Source organism: Octodon degus, unplaced genomic scaffold (assembly GCF_000260255.1).
Source record: "Octodon degus isolate 3935 unplaced genomic scaffold, OctDeg1.0 scaffold00309, whole genome shotgun sequence".
NCBI lineage: Eukaryota > Metazoa > Chordata > Mammalia > Rodentia > Octodontidae > Octodon > Octodon degus.
The window spans coordinates 391,354-403,348 of record NW_004524885.1 but is presented as its reverse complement, the minus strand read 5'-3'; positions in this window follow the sequence as shown (position 1 = coordinate 403,348).

Sequence of the window (11,995 nt, the reverse complement as noted above, 5' to 3'; positions counted from 1 at the left end):
ATATTTTGACCAAATTGAATTATGGTAACTGTAAAATTTCAGATATTAATAATTTTGAATACACTAGTCAGATATTTTTGTTCATTAATAAGTAGAAATCTCTTTTGATAAAAATTTGAAATAGAACATTATATCTATAATGAACTTGCATACTTTGCATTTTATTGTCTTAATACTGATAATTTTCAGTTCAGTTGTCTCTTTATAATCTATCACCTATTTAGTCTTTATATTTTCATTTTCTCAGTTTCTTCAACAGTCGCCAGGTTGGATCAAGTCTAATCATTTTTAAATTCTCCATACCTGGCTTCATGATAGAGTCACCATATGCTTCAGCAAAACAATAATATATCCTTGATACCAAATTAGTTTTTCCTGATTGTTTTGTCTTTCTGCTGCTGTACTCCCACATTTTGTAAAATTTTAAAAAATCTAATCGCATATATTAACAAGTAAAGTCTATGAAGAGGTATGAATTTTGTAGGGAAGGATCCCCACTTTTGTTTTTGTAGATGAATTTTTATCATAAAGTGAGAAACCTGCAAATTATATAGTAGAAGAGAAAGCCATCACATAGCCTCCCTTGATTTAATATGACCCATCTATGAAAACACAAGCAAAATGAATTAACTTCTCTGAAGGATGATGACATTTATTTACACCAGAGAAATTAGCCCCAAGTCTGGAGGGAGCTAATTAATATTGCCAAATAGCCTGAAAATCATTTATGGGGGATCTGACCAATTTGCGGATAATTTGTCTTTGTTGGAAAATATGAAGAATTTATAATAGCTTTTACCCTTTGGAGGTGACCACTAGGACTACCATTATTTAAATTGGTTGTCAAAATCAAGCAACTGTTAAAACATACTGCTTTTAGATTGAACTCAAAACCTTTATATAGGCTTGTAAAATAACTCCTTTCTAAACCAAATAAATTGAGGACAGTAAAACAGAAAATCGACCATACTTTGAATCAAGAGAACTTTAATCTTTTCTAAAAATATTCCCATTAATGTAAATCTTGGAAAATATTACTTTTTAACTAAAGCCAACCTTTATGTTGTGGATGGAAACAGCCTTTTAAATTAATCACCTTAACAGATCTATTCCCTGTGAGGATTTATAGCCTGTGAAGCAGTAATTCCCTGGGAGACTATTACATGCTTAATGGCCCTTTGCATCCCTATGGGTCAGCAATCCAGTTTCTTCGTTATTAAGATCTTGTAGCTGCCACATCACGAAGCCATCTGCGTTTGACTCTAAAAGCCCTTTAAACTTTCCTTTTAACTAACTTCTATTTTAACAAAATATATCTCATTTTTGTTTACAATTTTAAAATTTTTGTCAAAAAATTACAAAATTAGTAATAGAATAATCTGGGGTGATTTTAACAATGTTTTGTTATTGTCTTTGGCTGTAGCCTCTGCTCCATCCCTTTGGGGCTGCGGAAACAACTAGCAGTGCCTTGATTACCCTGTCTTGATACACAGAATGGGCTACCTTGCCCATATTTCCTCTCCCCAAGTGACACAAGGCTATTGTCCCACAGCCACAGCAATGCTGTGTGGGTAGGGGGGAGAATGGTAAGTTGCACAGCAACTGTGTGCATTGGCTGTCACTTTTGCTCTGGCCACTTGATGTCCAGATTTTGCCCATATTTTACTCACAGGCAATGATTTGTGCCAAACAAATTTCCTGTGCCAGTAGAGTACATGTCAGTATAAGTGGTACTGGTTGTGGCAGTGGCAGTGGGGAGAGCCAGGGCATGCTGCAGTCATGTTCTACCCACTCAGTTCCAGATGCATACAATTTCACTTAGTGGCACACATCAACTACTGTCAGTGGACTGTGCAGATGGACATGCAGGCAGCTGAGAAATCCCAGCTATGTATCCCTAAATCCAAAGAGTAGGGCCTTCCTTTAAAGCAGTTTGCACAGCTCTCTCTGGAGTTGCTACTGCACAGCTCTGAAATAGCGACACACATCTTAAAATAATGTTTTCCTTCTTCATCTGATTAAGAAAATCTAGGGGCTTTAAGTTCTTTCTGTAGTACCTTCATTTCACCATATTTTTCCCGTGCAGAACTTGATTTTTTAAAATGTTACTGCATGCTGAGTCCTTCATGATAGTCTTAAAATGTAAGGTGAATACAAGGACTAAGAAAAAAGCATATATTTTTATATACATCTACAAACATCTTTGGTTCTTGAAACTCTGCTCCATTTTTAACCCCTAATAATTCTATGTAACTTTCTCCTTTTTGGCTTCTCTTAAGCCTATTTCTCTCACCCTGTTTATATCATCTAAGGAAAGTTGCAGGAAGGGAGCAAAGCAGGCCTAAGATAGATAGAATCTATATATATATATATATATACCTTCATACCCCAGTCTTGACAACTGATATGTTAATATAACACTCCTGTGCAAAGTACTGATCATGTAATCTGCTTCCCGAGGCTGTAGCACACAAAAATTTTGGGAAGCATCCTCCTGCATCCCAATTCTCCTTACTGGGCATTCCTTTTCAGCTTCCAATATATAGGTACTCATTGGTCTCTCAGAGCTCCATGAGAGAAAACAGTGAGTGGATTTAGAAAACAAATACAAGAGATGTCTGTTATTTTTTTTCTCGTTCCTGTGAAAAAATATATGACAGCTAAAATTAAGAAAGGAAAGGCTTATTTAGCTCAAAATTTGTGGTTTCAGTCCATACTTGGCTGGCTACCATGTGCTGAGGGCAGGCATTCATAGTGGTGGAAAACAGCAGAGAGCAAAAGGGAGGACCAGTGACTGTGTTAGCCAGCAATCTGCTCTCCCTTCTTATATTGTATGCAAATTACCCACCACAGAACAGGAGTAGTACTCACATTCATAATCCATGAATTAATCACAATCTTTAGAAGCCACCCCAATGATGGTATGAGGCTTTGAGTGACAACTAGACACAAGCCATAACATTTTACCCCAGGTCACCCAAAGACGCATTCATACCTTTTATGCAAAACGCATTTTAGTCCATCTCCAAGAGTTGCCAAATTCCTAACAGATTCAACATTGTTGAAAAGTCCAAGTCCCAAGTCTACTCCAAGATCTAAGGCAAACTTAACTGTGAGGCCCTGTACAAATGAAAGGTTAAAGACTTCTGACATTAAATGGCACAAGAAAAGCATCACCATTCCAAAAGGAGCACATAGCAGGATACAAAGCATTGTGACCAAAGCAACTCCAAAAGCCAGAAGGATAAACATTAAGTCCTGTGTTACTATGTTCAACATCCAAAGCAGGCAGGCAAATTGTGAGATCCATGTGGCTTTAATTTATGGCACTTTTAGTGGTGGCTCCAATAGCTTCTCTCTTAGGCTTTCCATGCTCCCTTCTTGCAATTTTCCTTCAATGACCTATGATCTCGGTTTTTCCAATATTCTTCGGTTTCCTCTGCAGTATAGACTTCTCACACATGGCTTAACACACTGTTCTCTTAGTGTCACAAAGCCTGGCCTCCCAGACCTTCTTTTGAAATCTAGGTGGAAGCTTTCTTAACTTCAGAACTCTTGCATTCTGTATGTACCTAAAACCAGAGACACATGGATGATATCATGGTCTACTGCCAGCTGGAGCAGTGGCCAGATTTTCTTCTTTCTTCACTGTATGGGTCGAGGGCAGGGATATTTGAGCACTCTGGGCCTGATTTTGATTAACAGTTTCTTTGTAATGCTACCATTCTGAAACCTGGTATGGCCCCCCAAAAAATTCTGGATCATGGTGTTCTATGGCTTTCTTCTCAAAGTTAAGTTTTATGTTTTATTTTAACTTCTATAGTTTTGAGACTGTAAAAGGTGGAGACTTGTTGCTTTTTGTGATGTCCTAAGGCAATCCTTAAAAATTTTTTTCTTAATCTTTTATTTGGTATAGTCTGACTGCACAGCTCAGACTCATAACAATCCTCTTGTCTCAGCATCCCCAATGCTGATATTACAGGAGAACACCAACATCCCTGGCTTATGTGGTCAACATGGTGCCGAGCTGTCTCACCATGCAATACCAGGGATCGAACCTGAGTCCTTGAACTTTCCAGGCAGAGGTTAACCCCCCAAATTCTCTAGCTGGACCTAAGAATATCTTTTTTTACTCTCTTATTCCTTCTGAGCAATATAAATCCACTCATCTCTATCTTTGTTGTTCAGAGCCTTATTGGAACTTTCTTTCTGGCCAAACTCACATTTTCAATCATCCTGCTGCTTGCTTTGCTCTTATTTCTCAACGTAAATCTGACTAAAAGTTCCCAACAGTAGCCAAGCCTCTTCCTTTACCTTTGACTGACTTGAAATATTTTCTGCAAGATGAACTAATCCAGCACACTTAATCTCAGTCTCAGGCTAATTCTCTTGACATGAGCAAAATGCAGACAAAATTTCTGCCAAGCCAAAATGTACAACATCTTGAGTCCATCAACAAATGCAGTCTTTTTCCCAACAGGAACATCTCCAGCCTGGTCTTAAAAGTAGGTTCTCTATCAGCCTTTTGGTCCCCTTGAGCTCTGATCTGAATCTCACCCATGTAGAACAGCCAAAGGTACTCCAGTGCTTCTCTTTGAGGCAACATGTCCAAATATTTTATATTGCTTCCCATAAGCCATTCCCAACAGCTCTTGCATGATACAGTCAGGTGTAGTTAGAGCAACTGCCCCATCCTGGGTATCAAATTCTATCTCAGTTACTTTTCTTTTCTTGCTGGGATAAAACACCCAACACCCAAAATAAAAAAAAGAAATGGTTTACTTAGATCAAAGTTTGTGGCAGTTTCAGTCCATACTTGACTGGTTTTAAGACAGAGTGACAGAAGGCAAAGGACAGTCATTCATGGAGTGGAAAACAGTGGAAATGGGACATGTAAACTTTGATTTGTCAGGTTTTAAGCTGTGTGGAATACTAACTACTTTATGTATTTTAACTTAGTTTTAATACTTTCATTTTTGGGGAAAGATCTTTTTTCACTTCTCATGATAGCTGTTCTATATGCTAAATCTTTATATACAGACATATCAGTACTTGAACCAAAAAAAAAAGGAGGAGTGGTACTTGTGTCAGCTAGCAAGCTTCTCTCCCTTCCTTATATTGTATGCAGATTACTCACTCCAGGGCTGATGTAACACTCACACCCATATTCTTTTCATTTATCATGAATCAATCACAAATTTAATAAGCACTCCCCCTCAGTGACTGAATAAGGTTTTAGAAGACACCTGGACACAAATCATAACAAGAGAAAAAAGCTGAGGTCAGGTGGAGGCCTTTTTACCTGAAGGAAAAGAGGATTGAAGATTACAGTAAAGGTATTTGTTTGTAACTTTACAAAGTTATTATCATGAGAGAAAATGTTTCCTATTGATTAATGACTGAAATTGTCGTGTCAGGATGCTTTTCTCAAGACTGCGGTAGCTTGACTGTTTCAGGCAATTTGGCTCTGTCTTCTGTCACACATATGACTGATTTCCAAATTTAGGCACTCCCAACAAAGCCAAAAAATATTTCCTTTAAGAAAACGATGCTTCTGTGACTTTTTTGTTTTGTTTTTTGTGGCTTGCTCAACCCACCCTAGGGGCAGGACTGGCATGGCATGTGGTGCCGGGGATCATACCACAGTCTCTGTGCATTTACCTAAGCTTGCCTAAGCAGGGACTTTAGACCACTTAGCTATCTTGCTGGTCCATACATTTTTGCTATACATGTATTATATTTAGAGATGTTTAGGGATTCATTGTTCTCTCAGTAGTCCCCAAGAAAAACCGGTGACAAGATTTAGAAAATAAAGACAAGACATAATAGGTGAGGTTGGGTTGTGGCCCATGGCTGATTGTCAAAGGACCTAAAGAACAAGAATAGGGGCATTTATTTATACCTTTACAAAGTTAGTACTATGAGACACAAATTTGCCAATTGACTAACAGCTGAAATTGTCCAGTCAGAATATTTTTCTGAAGACTGAGGTAGGTTGCCTGATTTAAGTACTATAGCCTTGTGCTGCCCTCCCACATATGTTCAATTTTTACCTTAAGTTGCTCCCAACAGAGATTTTTATGCACTGAACCATGCAGTCAATATCATAAATTTATTCAATAGAATCCAGTTAAAGAAAAATAGTAGGTGAGATTTTCTTATGTACTAGATAGTTATGCTCCACTACAGACGTTATTCTATACAAAATGGAGATTTAAATGTTTTACAAAAGACTACCATGACTCTCATGCTGATCTTGTCAAATAACAAAAGTTATAGTTTTAGTTCTATAGGTCTTGCTTTAACTTAGTCTTAACCATCCAGCAGAAAAGTGTAACAACGAGGTGTAAAAAGTAAAGATGTATTAATAAGCTTAGCTGTAAAAGGTTCAAATCAAAAACTTCACACAATTGCCAGTTGTGCTGATAACTCACTACTATTATGGACTATTGATCTATACTGGGTTATTTTCCTGAATTCAAGTACCTACAATCTTTGAACTGGCATCCAGCACGAAAAGGTCTTTTAAAGACTTCTCCAAATACAGATTCTCTAACAGCAGTGGAACATGCATCTTTGACAAAACAAACAAAATAGGGGGATATAAATAAAGAACCATTTTTTGTGACCAATATATGTATATACAAGATAGGATAGATATATAGCTACTTTCTCTTAGTTCATTGGGAAGAAAGGTTTGTACTAATATTGTTTGAATGAGATATCATGTCTGCATCTTGTTCTCTGAGAAACTATTACAAAGACAACAATATGAAATATATTAAGCATTGTAACTGTCCGACTAACCTGCTTTGAAACTGTTTCATCGCTATTTTATCTTTTTCTCATTAAAATGAATTTTTAAAAGAACACTTTACAAAAGAGAATATACTTATAAATTTTTCATGAATACTTTCCAATAGTCAATGTTGAATACTTCCTCAGGATACGTATCACGTCCATTATCATGCAAGTTATTTATTCTTGAAAGAAGCTATCTAGATGACAAAATATGTGATTATTTTGACCACCAATGATTTTACTTGATTCATAAAATTGTATTCATTTATTGAGTTTCATACAGTTTTAAATTATTGCTTATTACATTGAAAAGTAATCACAAGTTAGGGAAAGTTATTTTTACTAATATTTAACATATGTAAAATACCATATTACAGTCTGATATGATCATATATGAGTTACCTATTCCAATTTTTTTTTGGCGGAACCGGGGATTGAACTAAGGCCCTTGCGCTTGCCTGGGAAGTGCTTATTCCACTGAGCCATCTCCCGGGACCCTCCAATTTATTATGTGAGTGAACTTTTACTTATAAGCAAAGGTCACATTTTACAGTTTTCTGAACATGTCTTATCTACTTAGAGGATTTTAGAAAAAAATTAAAATATGGTGTCACATATTATTTGGATTTTTCTAATTCATTGACACTAACTATGCTGCTGTCATTTAGACAGTTGTATATTGGTCTTTCATCAAGGGAGAAAAATGTAATCTTTGTAAGTCACTAAAATTCATTAAAGTATAAATGAAATAAAAGTTTGAAAAATTCAATGACTTCTGTAGATGATCTAGTGAAGCTGTTAAAGAATCACAAGAAATATTGGAACAGTCAAGGGAGGGATGTCTGAGAAGATTTCCATCAAAATGGGAGCTTTATGAAACCTCATCACTCCAATGGCTGTCATTGCTTTTGAGTTACAATTATTTTGCTCCATTTCATTATAATTAAATTTCAAAGAATAGGAGAAAGATTACAAAATAATAAATGACTTTGATTTTGAACTTCACATGTTGCAGTTTTATTCAGAATGCAATATTATTCCCGATTGTGCCAGGCCATTTAGGATATTCTATGCCTGGACTTGCATCCTGTGGCTCAGTACAGGTATGAAATTTACAATGTATGGAAACTTTATATGAGCGTATTCTCAACCATGCATTTTGTATCCCTTTTTCTAGAGCACATTTAATGGATCTGCATGTAAAAATCTAAAGTATTGCACAGGCTGCTTGGTATGGATACAAAATTTCAGTTTAGAGAGAGATTTTCATTTCACTTAATTTAATGTTTGGAGTCTTTCAGACGTATTGAGAGAGAGACAATTACTTTATATGTACAAGAGAAGAATTGTATCTTTTTCAAGTCATATGGTTACAAACTTTTTAAGGTTTCATAAAACTAATCATTCATTGAATGATTTCCAAAAGAAAATGCATGAAATGCTCCACACATAGGAGAACAGAAAGAAGGGAGAAGTCAAAGTTAGAATTTCATAGGTAGCCTTTTTATTGCAAAGTAGAACCTACCTCAGTCTTAATATTTTCATATTGTAATCTTTTGACTGTGGTTATGGTTAAATTTCATACTTCAAGTTGAAATATATTCTCTATTCTTGTATTAATTAAATATCACAGAGAAATAAAAATAATCTAAAACTAACGTTGTTACAAAAATTCAATTGTTTTGATATGAATATGAATGTTTTATATTTCTTAGTTGCTCAAGAATGAGACAATTATAAATAAGGATAACATTTTGAAAAAATAATCATTTTATTATAAACTTGAACAAAACTTTCTCTAAAAATTGTTTGTGCTCCTAAGTGATTTCATCTTTGAATATTTACTTGCTTTTTATCAAGTAGTTATTGTCAACTTTTCTGTACTCAATTACACAACCTTTGATTTTCAACATTGCATGCAGTTAAACTCTTAATCTTTTGTCCAGAAAACGTTTAATTTTTCATATGAGTTCCCTTCACTTGACAAACTTTTATCTATCTATTCTCATTTAAAGATAAGAGCTAAATACAGAATATTAACATTTAACTTAGAATGATTACATTTTCAAATAATTAGACAATAATTTGATTATAAATCTATCCAAGTTTCTATATTCAAAGATTGTATTTAGTGGAAAAATTTTGAATAATGCCAAATTATCATCTCATTTATTAATAGAATTGTTTTCTTTTTTTAATTTTTTTTTAATTTTATTAGAGAGAGAGAGAGAGAGAGAGAGAGAGAGAGAGAGAGAGAGGTGTGTGGCCAGCTCTGCCCACCAGGGGGCGGGCTGGCTGGCATGTGGTGCTGGGGAATTGAACCGTGGTCCCTGTGCTTCGCTGAACTTGTTCTAAGTAGTTGCTTTAGACCACTGAGCCATCTCTCCAGCCCAATAGAATTGTTTTCTTAGGAAGAAAAAATTTATTTTATGTTGAATAGTGTGCATCCTTTCAAAATTCTACATTTAAAAAAGCAGCTTCAATTTTTAAGCACTCAGTATAACGTTAACTTACAGGATTGTCATATATGGCATTTATTGTGTTTACATAAATTCTTTCCATACCTAAATTGTTCAGGTGTTTTTTGTTTTGTTAAGTTTTGTTAGGTTTTGTCTCTAGTTTCATGGAAAGCAATTACACTTTTTTAAAAAAATAAATTGCTTTTGTATATTAACTTTGTTACTTTTCCCTCTCATTTCTGAGGCAAAATACCTGACACTCAAATTAAAGGGACATTTTATTTATTCACAGTTTGTGGAGGTTTCAGTTTTTAATCTGTTGGCTCTAAGGCAGCATGTTATGGCACAATAGCAACAGTTTCTTGTGGGAGAAGACCGAAATAGCAATAAAGAGAAAAGGGTGTAACAATCCTCTTTTATTCCCTTATTTTGTAAGTGGGCCATCTATCCTCTGGTGGATGTTTCACTTATATGCCATCTCCATACCCTCCTCTTGCACAGGCTCACTTGATTATAGCAAATGCCCTATTTAAAATCAGATGCTGAATTACAATTGACAATATTCTGTTCATGATAACTATAAGTATGTTTAATAGCAATATTTTTCTTTTTTGCTGTATTTTCATCTTGTTTTGATATCAACACCATGCTGACCTTATGGCATGAATTTAGACATATTCCTTTTTCATCAATTTTTGCAGAGTTCTGGTGAAACTGATCTTAGTTTCTTCTAAGATATGTGCTATAATTCAGGAGTGAAACCATGAAGTCCTTGAATTTCTTAGGAAACTTTTCATACCAGACTCAATGTTCAGTCTTCAACTTCTTAATCCTTAGCAAGGTTGCTAATTTGCACAACCTGGTGTTCAAAACATGTGCTCACTTCAACAGTACATATACTAAAATTGGGCTTAATCTTGTGATCTTCCTGCCTTAGCATTCTATACTGCTGGCATTAAATGAGGGCACACAATAGCTACTCTTTTAGATCATTTTGTTATCCATTTTGCTTTTATCATTATTTATTTATTTTTCTATTCACGCTATTTTCATAATATAGCTAGTTTGTCCATTTTATCTATTCAATTTCATTGTTTAGCTTTTTTATTTTATGATTTTCTCCTGCTACACCTCAATTTTTCTTGTTCTAGTATTTATCACTCCTTATGTTACTATTTTATTTTATTTTTCTGTATTTTAGGGAAGGTTCTACATAGTGTTCATGGTCTCACTACTAGATCAGGCTCAAAGTGATCTTTCTGTTTACAGCCTCACAACTGCTAGGAATATAGGTGCTCACCACCATGCCCAGTCTCAGTCGCCTTCTCAGTGCCCTCAGCGGTGGGGCCAGCACAGCAGGCCTAGGGATCAAAACCCTGACCTCTGCACCTGCTTGAAAGAGCTTTAATCTGCTGAGGTATTTGGCCAGCCCTATGTGTTACTATTTTAGATTATTGGAGATATTCTGTTTTTAAAATATAATTGAGATCAGTTTTATTTTAAAACACAAATTCAAGCTGCATAGCCAGACTCTGTTCAAATAAGTAAACACTTAGGATTGCCAACCAATTAAATAAATTTTAAAAAGAACATAAGTTGTTTTCCCTTTTTATAAACAGACTACATTCTATCTCAGTAGAAACAAAAATTATAACCAGCTGCTTTACAATAGTCTTCAATACCATATCCATTTAATGATGCTAAATATTTCAAGATACAGCAGGCTGTACATATTTTCTTGCACTTCTTCTCAGAAAACATTTAGCACTGTACATTTAAAACAATTGTACATGCATCTATAGAACACATAAAGTAGTTTTATAAAAATTTCCAAACATAATTCAACAGTGTCTTCAGGTTTAGCAGAACTTTACAAATGAAGACACAACAGAAGAGCTTTATGCATTCAACTATGGCATATTCAACAGATATCATGCAGTTTTAACTGATGAACTTCAAAGTTCAGTCCATATCTTCAACATTTTCAGAATCAAGCAAAAAACAGCAAAAGTCCACCACATTGAAATTTGCCAATTCAAAACAAAATCCACAGAGCCGGATAGAAAGCTCAACAGCATAAGTGCCTGCCTGCCAAGTGCAATGACCTGAGTTCAATCCCTGGTACCATAAAAGAAAAGAAGCAAACAAACAAACAAAAACTACAATCTACAACCCCAATAAACACTGCTTTTCTCAGCACTTAACATTGAAGCTGAGTGGCTGAGTTAGACTAAGATACAGGAAATTCTAGGCTAGCTTTACAACCCCACTATTGTCAAAGTTTAAAATACAATACCAAGTCATCAGGTATCAGGCTAGGTGAAAGATCAAACAGTATAGCTGTGAAATCTTTCAGTGTGTTTATGATGCAGAACACATGGAATTGCTGAGAAGTTTGAGGGAAAATTTACATTCAAATATGTGTGTTTGAGGGCTGGTGAGATAGCTCAGCTGACTAAGCACCTGCTTGGGAAGTTCGAGAACTAGAATTTGATCCCTGGCACCAAATACCATTCTAGCCCCACACCTGCATGCATTTAGCAGGCCACAGAGACTGGGGATGGAAGTGCATGCCTGTAATCCCAGAACAGTGGAGGCTGAAAATAGGATCACTACAAATCCAAGCTGTGTAATGAGACTCTGCACCAAATACATTTTTAAAAAGTGTTTATGTTTGGTTGGGGGATAGCTCAGCAATCTAAGTACCTGCCTGGCAAGCACAAGGACCCGAGTTT